Source organism: Diabrotica virgifera, chromosome 5 (genome assembly GCF_917563875.1).
Source record: "Diabrotica virgifera virgifera chromosome 5, PGI_DIABVI_V3a".
NCBI classification, from domain to species: domain Eukaryota; kingdom Metazoa; phylum Arthropoda; class Insecta; order Coleoptera; family Chrysomelidae; genus Diabrotica; species Diabrotica virgifera.
The window spans coordinates 73904506-73919798 of NC_065447.1; the positions used below are offsets into that span (position 1 = coordinate 73904506).

The 15293-nt window shown below is 33.2% G+C and overlaps 1 protein-coding gene across 2 annotated transcripts in view; it reads right to left on the reverse strand.

Moving 5' to 3' along the window:
- Positions 1 to 15035, reverse strand: part of LOC114329770 (bone morphogenetic protein 1) — a 1195441-nt gene extending 1180406 nt beyond the window's left edge. For both annotated transcript variants that reach the window (XM_050650132.1, XM_050650131.1), the window contains exon 1: positions 14800 to 15035. The gene's annotated coding sequence lies outside the window, so the exon portion shown is untranslated. The remainder of the gene's footprint in view (positions 1 to 14799) is intronic.
- Positions 15036 to 15293: the final 258 nt, after the last annotated feature.

Consider the following 15293-nt stretch of genomic DNA (forward strand, 5'->3'; position numbering starts at 1 on the left):
CAAAAAAGGATCTTCTCACGATTATAAATGATGCCGCACGGGTAAAGATTTGCGGACTCAACTGTATGTAATGTATCTAATGTTAATTCATACGTTTATATCGATAATTTCCACCTCTGCTAGTTGCATCTCTTTTTATTTCACAATGTATTATGTTTTTCATCTTTTGCGTTATTTGCGGGTTATTAGCGTGCTCATCACTGTATATTAATTAATACTTTAATCCTTTTTAAGGTGGTAGGCGCAAAATTTGTTTTGAATTATTTTTAAACTCATTTATTTTTTATTAATCCTGAGAATACTAATAAGTATTTTTGAAAAATTTAAACGCAGAATGAAATATTACAATATTATCGAGGGTCAAACGTCCCTGAGAACTTCTATAATATTGATACATGTTTAATTTAAGGGGGTAGGCGCAAAATCTTGGTCCAATGCTATTTAATGCATTAATTTTTTTTTCGAACTCTGAGAAAACTAATAGGTATTTTTGAAAGATTTAAACACAGAATGAAAGATTACGTTATTACCGAGGGCCGAAAGTCCGTGAAAACTTCTTTAATGTTTATTTTAATAAGTCACAGGAGTGAAAAAAAAAGAGAAAATTTAGTCTGATTTTTAATTTCAAATATCTCATTCTAAAGAAACTTTTTGTTTATTCTAAAGGACTTTCAGTCTCGGCAATTATGTAATCTTCGAATCTGCGTTTAAATTTTTCAAAAATATTTATTAGTTTTCTCAGGATTTGAAAGAAATAAAAGTGTTTAAAAATAATTCGAACAAAATTTTGCTTTTACGCCCTTAAAAATTAGTAAAGTATTATACATGTTTGTAATCAGTATTTTAAAAACTTTTAAATGAGGTGTCACATGATGTACTTCCCCATTTAAAAAAATCAAAGTTGTGCCTGTCACCTGAAGAGGGATCGCGTAAAGTTGATGCTATGTATTATGCTTGAAGCTGATGTATTGATGCTATAATATACAATATACATACTATCATTATTTTAAAAATCGACTTGTCTGAGCGTTTTGCTTATATTCTTAAAATAAACAAGTTAACAGGGGGGTAACACTTATTCCACCACACTGCATAAACTCTTCTGAATAGTTAAACGTCATTTTGCTTCAATTCTCATCGATACTAAATAAATCTCAATACCAGATAAACGATATGCAAAAAAATGATTTAATCTCTTAGAGTGAAATCTTACAATGTACTACTTATATTAAAAAAGAAATTAGTATAGATAAAAATAATTTTTAATAAAACTAATATTCAGCATTTCCTACATTGGTCTGTATGCATGCCTGTAGGCGACTTGGCAGGCTGCCGATTAAGTGGTCAAGCTGGGCTTGCGGAATTCTCTCCTATTCTTCACGAGCAGCATCTTTTATTTCTCGAACTGTAATAGAAGGATTGTTTCGCTTCTTGATGCGTGTTTTGAGAATGTCTCAAGCATGTTCAACGAGGTTCATGTCGGAGGAATTTGAGGGCCACTGTAATGTGGCCAACCAAAGAATGGCTTCTCTCAACTTTTGTAATGATTCCAAAAATCACAAATGCTAAAGATTGCAATGACTGTCGGACAATTGCATTAATAAGCCACACATTGAAAACCTTCCTTAAAATCATACATAACAGAATCCACATGAATTTAGAACAAGAAATAAGTGATTCGCAGATGGGTTTTAGAAAAGGTCTAGGAACTAGAGAAGCATTGTTCGGAGTAAATTTTCTGACACAACGATGTCTCGATATGAATCAGGACATATATGCTTGCTTCATAGATTTTAAAAAAGCTTTTGACCGAGTTCAACATGAAAAGCTTTTAAGTATTCTTAAGACCAAAAACATAGATAGTTGAGATCTACAAATTATATCAATTATATCAAATCTGTATCAAAATCAGAAAACAAGAGTAAGAGTCGAAGGAGAACTGACAGAGGAAGTAAGTATACTTAGAGGAGTTCGACGAGGGTGCATACTTTCACCACTCTTATTCAACGTCTACAGTGAAGTGATATTTCAAGAAGCCTTATTGGATATTGTGGGAGGTATTTTGGTCAACGGAAATAGCATTAATAATATTAGATATGCCGACGATACGGTCATATTTGCAAGTGACATGGAAGATTTACAGTACATAATACAACATGTATACAATGCATGTGAAAGGTACGGACTGCAAATGAATCTCAAGAAAACGAAATCAATGATATTCTCAAAAAAACATAAAATGTAGATAACCTGATCATTAATAATACAACGATCGAAAGAGTAACAACATATAAATATTTAGGAACGTGGCTAACCGAAGATGGAGATCAAACAAAAGAAATCAGATCTAGAATAGAAATGGCAAGAAACACGTTCATAAAATTGAAGAACTTACTTTGCAACCTTAATCTAGAGATCCGCACAAGAATGCTACGTTGTTACGTTTTTTCTACTTTACTCTACGGCAGGGAAGCGTGGGCAATAAAACAGTCTGAAATCAAAAAATTAAACTCTTTTGAGATGTGGTGCTACAGGAGAATCCACAGAATATCGTGGACTGAAAAAGTAACTAATATATAGGTGTTACAAAGAATGAAGAAAGAATGTGAAGTCATAAAAACTGTTAAATTAGAAAGATTCAATATCTGGGTCATATAATGAGGGGCTAGAAGTACGTATTACTTAGGTTAATTATGCAAGGGAAGATACAAGGGAAGAGAAACCCAGGACGATGCAAAATATCCTGGCTAAGAAATTTGAGAGAGTGGTTCGGTTGCAGCTCATTAAAATTATTCAGAAGTGCGGCCAATAAAATTAAAATAGCGATGATGATTTCCAACCTCCGATAGGGGAAGGAACCTGAAGAAGAAGTAATGTGGATATTTCTTCTTCTTCCAGAAAATTTTGTACTGCTGCTCTTCGATGAGGAGGTGCATTGTCATGCATAAACACAAATCCGTCACCTACTGCCCCTCGGAATAGACGCACGGCAGGATTTAAAACTTCCTAGATGTACACAGCCCCAGTGACTCTTCTCTCCAGAACCAGCAGTGGCGTCCGTGTACCACTCATAATACCACCCAAAACCATAATACTGCCACCTTCAAATGGGGCACGCGGTTGGACTGTTTCTAGTCGGGCTTGTCATCCTGAGGCCCTCCAAACCAGTCTTCTTCGCGAAACAGAAACCAAGCCAATTTTTTATTAATCAGAGAATAACATCACGTCATTCCAGTTAGGACCATGATGCACCTTTTCTTTCGCCCATTGCAACCTTACCATTTTGTGTTGAAGGTTAGTATGGGAACACGTAAGGGTCTTCTACGATACAAATATACCGCGTATCCGTGTCATTGTTTGCCGTGAAATATTCAGTGCTTGAAGCTTAGCAATTTCTCTGTATATACCACTTGTAGCTTCCAGATGATTTCTTCGAGCTATCAGTGTTGTGCTGCTGTTGTACATCGACTTCTTCCACTTGTGGAGAGATCCTTCACGTTATTTGTATCTTGGATTTTTTTTTATTTTCGATACAGCACTCTGAGTAACATCAACAATATTCGCGATATCACTTTGAATAAAGCCCTGTTGTAATAAAGCAATTACTCTAGATCTCTCAAAATGAGATATTATGTTTCTAGACATTTAAATGGTTTAGATCAAATTTAAACAAAGACTGAAATAATGTGTAAATCCGCTAATCAGTTGAATGTAACTAGAATGATACAAACATGATTCAAATTGTTTTATCATTTTCATTTAAAAACGCTCTAGAAGGAATATCAACAACAGTTTTGAAACCACAATAGGCATAGAAATATTATTAATACGTATTCCAAACTTTTGGACACGTGTGTAGGTATGCAAAGTCCGCAGATAGTGTGCTATTTTTCTATAAACAAAATGGCGCCCCCAAATTGTGATTTTTTAAATTATTTTACTCTATAACTCAGAAAATTTTAACTCTACACCAAAAACACCCAATTAAAAATTCACTGTAATTAAATTCTGCATATATAAAGACTGGTTTTTCCGATTTGCTTCGACGAAAATTTTCCTCGAAAAATGCGGGTGTTTCCAACTTAATCTTTAATTTTCTTCTAAAATTTTAGGTAAGTAATTATTTATCAATAATTAAATAGCTTGGAGACATAAAATATTTTTTGGTGTAGATTATATTTTCAGAAGCCGGTGGAAATTTAACGAATAGTTTAGCAACAATTAAATTGTTAATTAACAATTTACGGTCGCAATAATAACCTCCTTCTTCTTCTTAACGTGCCCTATCAAGTCCAATTGACGTTGGCGATTAACATGGCGAAACTGTCTATGTCTTGAGCTATTGTAAATAGTTGTTCGGTTTTCTTTATGCCTGTCCACTCCCTGATATTCTTCAACCGAGAAGCCTGTTTTCTAACAATTCCTCAGCGTGCTTCGATTTTACCCATCATAATAAGTTGAAGAATATTATATCGGTCTTCTACGTGTCCAAAATAGGCTATCTTTCTACATTTGATATTATCAAGCAGCTTGCGAGCAGCATTTACTCTGTCAAGGCCACATTTGTCAGCATAGCCGTCCATGGCATTTTTAGTGTACGTCTGTGCAGCCACATTTCAAGGGACTTCAAATAATAATCATAATAATTATAATACACCAGAATAACTATGAATTTCGTATAAAAACGTACTATACCTATCTAACAGACATTATATATTATATATAAATTCGGGTTCAAAACGTCCTCCGACGTTGTCCGATGCCTTGTTGCCAGTATCTTCTATCATTGAAGTTTTCATCTTCTAATCCTCGTACACTCATTGATCGTCTTACTTCTTGTATCCACGTCGTTCTTGGCCTTCCTCTTTTCCTGTTGTCTGTAGGTATCCATTTCATAAGTTTCTTTGGCAGTCTCTTCTCCCCCATTCTTTGAACATGGCCGTACCTCGTTAATTATTGTTTCTTCTCAATGCATTCTACGACCGTTTCCTGTAAACTCATTTTTCGCTTTACTTCCTCATTTTTAACCCGGTCCAATCTCGATGTTCTACTTGCTCTTCTTAAGGCGTCCATCTCAGTAGCTTCTATGTTTCTTTTTTGGTGTTCCTTTATTCTCCATGTTTCGGATCCGTATACCAATGTGCTCTTAATCATGGTGTTATATATTCTCACTTTTTTTGTTTCCCTATCTCGGTACTCCACAAAACTCCGTTCAATGATTTAATTATGGTTCTTGCTTTATTTATTCTGCTCTTAATTTCTGCATCGACCGTACCTTCCTTGTTGAAATTAATTCCTAAATACTTATATTCATCACAGCTAGATATTTTCTGATTATTGTCCAATATCATATCAGTTTAATATCATATATTAAAAATCTTCTTTATCGTTTGCACATATAATCTGATCGTCTACAAACTGCAGGGTGTACAGGCAGGTGTTGTCGTCGATTTGGATGCCCATTCCACTGCATTTTCTGTTCCATATTGTAGACCTTGTCGTAGACCTTTGTTGACTGTAAAAAATTCTGTTATTTTGTTTCCTAATTTTACCGCAGATTTCATGTCACTGTATAAATTTTGGACAGCTTTTATGATAGTAAAGTTAATGCTGGAGTTTTGCAGTACTTCTAGGTGTATTGGCCTATTCCGTTCTAATTTTTTTTCGATGATTTGTTTTAACGAAAATACATTATCCGTACAGGTCCTTCCAGCTCTAAACCCGCATTGTTCTTCTTCTTCGTATCCTGAGTATTCTTGTTCAATCAGTTCTCTTAAAAATTTTGTATATGCTCTGCTTATTGTATTTGTTACTGATATTCCGCGATAATTGCTACATTTTAGTTTATTGCCCTTTTTATGAATTAATTAATTATTAATTAATAAGCTATTTTTCAGTCACTGTGTACATTTTCGCCATGCATTGATGTACTTTGTAAATACATATGCCAGAGATTCGAAAAGTTTTTCAGTTCCATTTTTCAGTAGTTCGGCATTGATCCCACCTGGACCCGGAGATCTTCCACTTTCTAGTTGTTTAATTGCATTTTTAACTGCTACACTGTTTATGTTTATTTCTTCCCCTACAATTTGTATTTCCGTCTCTGTTGGTTGTGAGTATTCGGGCCTATGTTCAATTAATAAGTCCTTATAATGTTGGACCCATTTATCTGTTGATATTAATTGTAGTTTGTCGTTGCGTGTTTCGTTATTCTTGATTTTGTTCAGAAATTTCCATGATTCACTACATTTTGGTCCTCCTATGTGTGCTTTGATTTCTTGGCACTTTCGATCCCAGGTCTCTCTCTTACTTTGAATGATTTTATGTCTTGATTATCTTTTCTTTTCTCTATATCTGTTGTAGTCTTCTTCATTTTTTGTGTTAAGCCATTTTTGGTATAGTATTTTTGGTACAGATATTACAGAATTGAAATTGGACTATTTGAGCGGCCTCAAGAATGTTTTAAAGTTGTAAACAATTTTTTTGGCTTATAAGAAATAGAATATCTCGGCAAGTATTAAGTTAAATTTAGTTAAGAAAACGGTATTGCAAAGGACATGACAGGATGCTTATTTTAAAAGAAACAAAGTTTAATTGCGATGAATGAAAGTTGACCGGCATTTGCGACGAATTTATAAAAATATAAAGGTAATTTTTAAACCATTACGTTTTTATTTCGGTCCTCTTTCTACATACGAATTTTCATATCTTCAAGAGACTCATAACATTCAGTCTATTCCAACGAAAATTTGACCCCCTCAGAAACTCAGAAACCAATAGCTTCTGCAAAATTTAAAAAACACGTCAATTTATAATGGGAGGGTGACGAATTTTCATACAAAATTCATGTCCTCAAATGTAACCCCCTACTGCCCCGCATCGACCCCCACTTTTTTTAAATAGCAAGTGTGGTCGAGTGGCACATCATTTGAAAGGTTGTTTTTTTTTTTTTTTTCTCTAAACGACGCTCTATTTTTTTTAATTTACTTAATAAGTTTGAAGATCATTTTGGACTTAATAAATCTATTATAAATTAGTTAAATCCAAAATTACCTTTAAAGTTATTCAGCAAATTAAAAAAATAGAGGGTTCTGTAGAGGAAAAAATAAAAAAATTGCTTTCAAATGATGTGCCACTCGACCACACTTGCTATTTAAAAAAAAAGTGGGGGTTGATGCGGGGCAGGGAAAACCCCTATCAATACAAATTGACATGTTTTTTTTTAATTCTGAAGAAACTCTTGGTTTCTGAGTTACTGGTGGTGGGGTCAAGTTTTCATTGAAACACTCCGTACATTACATATAATAATAAAAACGATCGCTACTACCCGTGAAAAATACCAAAAATACCAAAATCCTAATCAAAAGCTAGGTTGAAGAAAATAGAATCTCAAGTTCAAAATCGGTATCTGCGGACTTTTCATACTACGCCAGGGAAATAAGGCAAAAATATACCATGTTCGGGGCACTTGAGCAGCCAGGTTGCAAATGGGTTTTTTGGGTACTATACACCTAATACATTATAAATTCAAAAATGCCCGTCACAGTTCGGACGAGAATATTAGTTATTAACAAATAAGGGTCAAAAATGGCAGTTTTTTCGTTAAAATCACTACAGGTAAAAATAGGGTACCTACTTAATTAGATATCTTATTTATAATATTTTTCTTTTAGTAGATGATCCAAGGTTTAAAATGGCAGTTTTTGAATTTTGGTTCCATCATTTGTTGCTTCAAAAATTTCAAATAAAAACTAAAATTTCGAAAATAAAAAAATTGCTATATATTTTGTGAAAATTACCTTAAGATTTTCATATTGCACGAAAAGTTGAGTCAAACAGTCCATATATGCACAAAAAATTTTAAGACGATTCGTCAAGTACTTTAAATGTTATTTAATTTGTTTATCCCAAAAAGCTTTTTTTTTTCTTAATGTTATTGTTCAGAAAATAATAATGATATAGCAATTCTGTACAAACCACATGAAAGAAGAATAGTCATATTTTCAACGTATTTAAAAAAATCATTCATATCACTCCTAAAACATTTTACTATAGTCATTTTTGGCTTATAAACAATTTGAATAACTTTGTTAATACTAACTCTAGGCTAAAACTACAATGGAATTTAAGAAGCTGCTATTTTTGCACAAATTTTCAAAAAAGAACTTTTCGCTTATTTTCATTTTGGTCGAAGTTAGCCACTTTTTTTATTTAATTGACGGCTACTTTGTTTATAACAATTAAGCAACCTAACTAGCGCAATTTTAAAGATGAAGGTATATGAAGGTTTGAGTATGAGGTGAAAATGATTTTGAGGAGAAAATGAAGGTTTGAGTAAATTTCAACTTCAACAGAGTGATTAATAAAGCTTGAAAAATGACGTCCTAACGAAATCGACTCGTGGTCTGCGGAGGGGAATTATTAAAATCCGTGCACTCAAAAACTAAAACTAATTCTCCAAACATATGCTGCGATTAATGTCTCCGGAGCTTGTTGATGGATTTTGATCATAATTTTTTTAATTTGTATGTACTCGTAGTCTTATAGAGTACGTTATGTACACATATCCCCACCTAACATTACAAAATTTTAGGGAGAACCCCCCTCATCACTCAGGGATATGAAAAATATATTACGACCGATTGTAAGACCTACCAAATATACATATATAATTTCATAGCAATCGGTCAAGCGGTCTCGAAGGAGTATGGCCACTAACACTGTGACAGGAGAATTTTATAGATATAAATATATATAGGTGGCAATTAACAAATAGGGGTTGCTCATAAAAAGTGAAAATTAAGTGTTGTATGTATTTTTTAATTATACATCATATAAAATTAAGGCGGACAATTTTGTTCAAAAAAATAAAAATACCCTATAACTTATGGGTATGAAAAATAGATTAAAACCTATACTCAGTCCTATAGGGTATAGGTGTAAAATTTCATAAAAATCGGCCAAGCCGTTTCGGAGTAGTATGGTAACTAACACTGTTACGGGAGAATTTTATGTATATAGAGGTAACTGTGAATTAAATAATAAAAGTGTATAACTTTGACCATAATTAACCTAGGCGAAAAGTTTGTTTTTGAAAATTTGAAAAATACCAGCTTTTGAAATCCCAAAGTAGATTTACTCTACAGTCAATATTAACGAAGTTATTGACTCTACTTTAGTAAAATGTTTTCGGAGTGAAAAAAAACGTCTTTTTAATGATTTTTTTCAATACATTGAAAACAACTATTCTCCTTTCACGTGGTTTCCACAGAATTGCTATATCGTTATTATTTTCTGAACAATAACATTGCGAAAAAAGCTCTTTGGGATAAACAAATTGAATAAAATTTAAACTAATTAACGAATCGTCTTAAAATGTTTTGTGCATTATATGGACTGTTTGACTCAACTTTTCGTGCAATATGAAAATCTTATGGTTATTTTCACAAAAGATATAGCAATTTTTTTTTATTTTCGAAATTTTAGTTTTATTTTGCACTTTCCGAAGCAACAAGTGATGGGACCAAAATTCAAAAATTACCATTTTAAACCTTGGGTCATCTACTAAAAGAATAATACTACAAATAAGATATTTAATTACCCTATTTTTACCTGTAGCGATTTAGACGAAAAAACTGACATTTTTGACTTTTATTTGTTAATAACTAAATTTCTCGTCCGAACTGTGACGGGCATTTTTGTATTTATAATGTATTAGGTATATAGTACCCAAAAACCCATTTACAGCTTGGCTGCTCAAGTGTCCCGACAAAAACCTTATTTCTCTGGACTATACATATATTATTAATATATACAATCATTAGATTCGATTTCAGCAATAAAATTGCTTTTCTTTGTATTTTGCTAATTTGCCGAGAGTATAAATTAATAGTCTACCGAGGGATGTGGTGTATAACCTGTATTATACATTAAAACTCCTTTGGAACTCTTCCACAAATAAAACTTCCTCTGTTCCAATGTTCCCCTACATCAAAGTTTGTCCGACTAGACACCGTTAAGCTATTAACAAATTTTCAGCTTGCTATTAATCAACTTTTTTTGGTATGCGGGATCCAGGTCTATAAATACTTTGTCATATCCATTTACTATTTTAGTTGGGAATAAGCAAATTTTGTGGCTTTCTCTTAACTAAGATATAATGTAGTAAATTGATATGACAAAGTATTAATTTGTAAAATTAAAATATTAATTCTTCTGATTTATGTGTTTTGTTCACTTTGTAAAAATGTTCATTATTGTGTGCAAACCCTTCTGAGAAAAGTTTATCGTGATGTTTAGCAGCACAGGTATACAGTGCCCGCATGAAAAATCTTTACAATGAATAATCAGAAGAATTTAATTTTACAAATTAATACTTGCTATAACAGTTTACTATTTTAGTTGGGAATAAGCCACAAAATTGGCTTATTCTGCACACAATAATAGATACCTATATACCTGCACCGCATACTGTAGTATAGTAAGATAGTACTAAGTACAGTAAGAAGGAGAGTGCCATGGTGGAAAAATTTAAGGGATTGGTTTAAATGCAATTCAGTAGAACTCTTCAGAGGAGCGGTAGATATAGTAAAGATAGTGGTAGTGATATCCAACTACCAATTGAGAAATGTCGCTTAAAGAAGAAGAATAAATCAGTCCTTACACTAACAGCTACAAATTCCAACTGTCAGAGAAGCCATTGGTACTATAAGTTCAAAATACAAGACCAAACTGTCTTGCCATCCCTAATACGCTTGCCATGGATTTGCTCAACATGTCACACATAGTGTTGCCCAAAATCGGTCTTGGTCTTGCAGTATTGGTCTTGTTCTTGCGTTTTCGCAAGACCATTTCGCAAGACCTCTGAAATTAATTGTCTAGATTTTGAGAATAGCTGTCCTTTCATAAAATAATCTGTGGTGTGACGGCAACAGTAATATCCTATTGAAACTTTTTAAAGATATGTCGCCTAAGTTGATAAAAAATATGATACGACACACACTCAATTGTTTTTCCTTGTCAGTTAGTAGGATTCTAAATACCACATCGTATAAAGATTAAACATATACTTGTAAACTTTCTGCAGAGTGTGCAATTTTATATCAATGGGTCAAACAAAATTCCTTTCTATTAGACAGAGAATGTTCTTTAATACAGTCAAGTTTATGTCATTTATTTAGTTGTTTTATGCTTTAACCATGTTTTAGCACATAATATATAATATAAGGTTATTAAATACAAATGTTTAAAGAAACAGACCGACTCCCGTGGGATATGGTAGATAGCTCAGTTAGTGAGAGTATAGGCAGGGATAGTTTAGATCGTGGGTTCAAACCCCACCCGATGTGAGTTGTTTAGACATTTATTAATTTGGTTCGTTTTTACTATGTCTACAGGGCGAGGCACATAAATGTCCTATTAGAAATATCTCGAAAACTAAAGGCAACAGAATCATGAAAATGGGAACGAAGGGGTTTTAAGGAGTGATCTATTTAATGAAAGTATTTTCATCTATTTCCTACTTCCGATTATACGGGATGTTGCTTATAACTTCGTTTCTTTGAAAGGGACACTCTGTATATTTTTACATTTTTAAATTCTCCTCGTTGTTAAAATATATGGTTTTGTAATGTAATGTAATGTAATGTATATAGGGTAGTTTAAAAGAGAATTACATTTTTTTTCTTAATTTCGTAGCAATATCGACACCTTGTAAAATTGTAGTAGTTTGACATCAAAAACTCTGTTTACGTTCATATGATTTTTAATATAGTCTACTATTGTTAAGAATTGTTAGTATATATAGCTAAATTTTTAATTTTAGAATAAAGGGTTGGTCGAAACTCGGAATGAGTATTTTCTGAGTTTTCTTAATTGGAACACCCTGTACTTTAGTATTATAATGAAATGATATGTTATGGTACTTTTTTATTTCTTAAGAATTCCCTATGCCTAACTGCTTTAGTTTGTGAGTTATTGGTGATTCAAGCCAAATATTAATTGAAACAAAAAATAAGTGAAATTTTATTAGGTTGGTCGTGAACATATTCAATCGCAAATAATTTTTCGGTAATAGATAGATATTAATCTAGACTGATCCTAAAAATTACCAATAATAGTTGAAGTATCAAAATTCCTATGTAGTTAACATTGTTGGCGCGATTAACAATTAACCACAAATTAAAGCAGTTATATCTTCTTCTTCTTCGTCTAGCCATTCACGTCCACATCTGAACATAAGCCTCTTCAAGTCTTCCTTTCCATTGTTTTTTGTTGTACGCTATTTGTAGCCAATTTTTCCCGGCAGTTCGTTTCAGATCATCTGTCCATCTCATAGGAGGTCTGCCTCTGGGTCTTTTGTGTTCGTAAGGTCTCCAGGTTAGAATTGTTCTGTGCCATTTGTTTAGATCGCTCCTAGCTACATGTCCAGCGTATTCCCATTTCAACTTTAATGATTTTTGTACCACATCGATGACTTTGGTTTTCTGTCTTATCCATGTGTTTGTTTTTCTGTCCTTAAGTGATATGCCAAGCATTGCTCTTTCCATCGCGTGTTGAGTGACTCTGAGTATGTTCATATTCTTTTTTGTGATTGTCCATGTTTGTGCCCCATATGTTAATATCGGAATAATGCATGCATCAAATTGTGCCCCATATGTTCTTATCGGAATTGATGCATGAATTAAAGCAGTTAGGTATAGGGAATGCTTAAGAAATAAAAGAGTACCATAAAATATCATTTCATTACAATACTAAAATACAGGGTGTTCCATTAAAGAAAACTCAGAAAATACTCATTCCGAGTTTCGACCAACCCTGTATATCAAATGCAACATTTAGATATACATACTAATAATTTTTAACAATAGTAGACTCTATTAAAAATTATTTGAACGTAAATAAAGTTGATGTCAAATAACTACAATTCTACAGGGTGTGAAAGTTGCTACGAAATTAATAAGAAAAGTAATTATCTTCAAAGCTACCCTATATAACATTACAAAACCTCATACTTTTAGAAAGAAGACATGGAAGAGAATTCAGAAATGTAAAAATATACAGGGTGTGCCATTTAAAAAAAAACGAAGTTATAAGCAACTTCCGGTATAACTTAAAGTAGGAAATAATATAAAAATATTTTAATTAAATAGATCACTCTCCAAAACCCCTTTATTCCAATTTTTATGATTCTGTTGTCTTTAGTTCTCGAGATAATTATAATAGGAAGTTTATCTGCCTCACCCTGTATGTTAAGTCAAGCTGAAAATGTACCTGTACTGTTACGTTGTTCCAAGATCAAAAGTAACGCTTAATAAATAGCAATATGCTAGTGGGTAACTGCGAGACTTGCAAGACTCTTGCTGCAAGGCCAAGACCAAGACCGGGAATGCAATACCAAGACCAAGACCAGGTGTATTGGTGCAAGACCAAGACTCTCTAAGTCTCATCTTGGTCTTGCATTTGGGCAACACTAGTCACACATAAAAGCTCTTTGGACCTCTAGTAAACCTAGGGGAGCAGGATGTATATTATGAAGAAGTATTAATTATTTATATGTTCTTATTTGTTTATACTTAAAATGTTCGTAATTATTCTAAAGTTGTTTTAGTTTGCCTGTTCTAATTATAAATTACTTGTTATATCATAGACTATAGTTTTATTAATCCTGTGTGTCTTACGTTTATGCTCCACCCTTTAATTATACAAAAATTTATATAGGTAGAATTATATTATTTATTTAGATTTATATAGGTAGAATTATAGAATTATATTTGTACATTTCTTATTACAGTCAAACCCGCTTATTAGAATACCTCTTAAAGGAATATCCCGGTTTAAGGAATAAAAATTTGAGGTCCCGAAACGTTTCTATTAGCTACCAATGATCGGTTATTAGAATATCCCGGGTATAGGAATACTTTTGATTGGCACGAAGGCTATTCCAATAAGCGGGTTCGACTGTATTTGTAATTTGTCACACCCAATTTATTTTTATTGATGCAAACCCTGCTTTTAAAGAATTTACCACGCCCCTGAATATTCAAATCTAATATGCTATACCTTCATATAAGTTGACATGACCAACATTAAATCCATTCAATATATAAATAAGTAAAAATTATTAAAGCTTGTCTTATTAGTCATGAATATCATAAGAAATGTATCATTCATAATTATTATGTTTTCTTTCTGTTTAAACTAATAATGAATAATAAGATAATGACTGTTTTAATGTTAGTTGTAAAAACTGTTTGCTATAAAAATAAAAAGGTATGAGATTTAAGTACGGATAAATAAAAAGGTATACTGCGGAGAAGATTGATGTTGCAATAAGCTGATCATAACAAAACAAATAAACATCAATTACATGCACCATAATAAAACGTTTGTCAAAGTAAAGTATTTGGGGAATTCTATTTAAACGTCAGTAGAATTGCTGAAAACAGAAAGTATTACTTAACCCATAAAACATTGTATTTTCCCTAATAAATCAGTGCACACCGATTAGATACCACGCCCCTTCCACCAAAAATATACCTATTTTTTATTTTTCTTATTTCTTGTTCAGACAATATTATAATTAGTTATCTAAAGGAGTTACGTTTGTTGATTTATAAATTTATGTCAATATGGTGTTGTTTATCAACTTTACAATCGTTAAGTGAATGCAGGTTGTGTATCTGTATATATTTGTGTTTAAGCAAGTGTCATTTAAGTATATGTAGGAATTCGATAAGTAGCAAGTGGAGCAAAGCGAGTCCTGACCCAGAAGGTCGAGCATATCAGCTAAAAACGTACCCTTGGAGGACAGACAGAGCGAAACCCTTACGAGGAGCGGCAGCCATCTTATTCCGTGGACACTTTCGGCAACTGGCATGTAATTGTTTTGATCTAGTCACTAAAAAAAGTGCACACATCACTGTACACGGCCTAGGTTGGCGTCAGGAGAGTCGACGGCTCGGTGTCCGCCCCGCCCCTACACGAAACATCGCTAAGCGGCCGCCACCAGCTCTTGCCGAACATGCAGCCGACCTTACGCGCGCCGCCAGAATGGGAGCGGTCCAGTTGCCAGGTCAGGGCGGCGTCTGCGCTTCGTGAGGCGGCTGCCCGCCCGCATTCACCGCTACGGCGCAAGGTTGCGCGCGCTATCTCTGCCAAAATTTAGATCGGAGGCGGCTGAGATGTTTCCCGCCAATATATTTACTGATCTAATAACTTTTTGTGAAAATAATATATTTTATATAAAATACATAGGGAAAGTTTAGGGATCTTTTTCTAGATTTTTTTTGTTA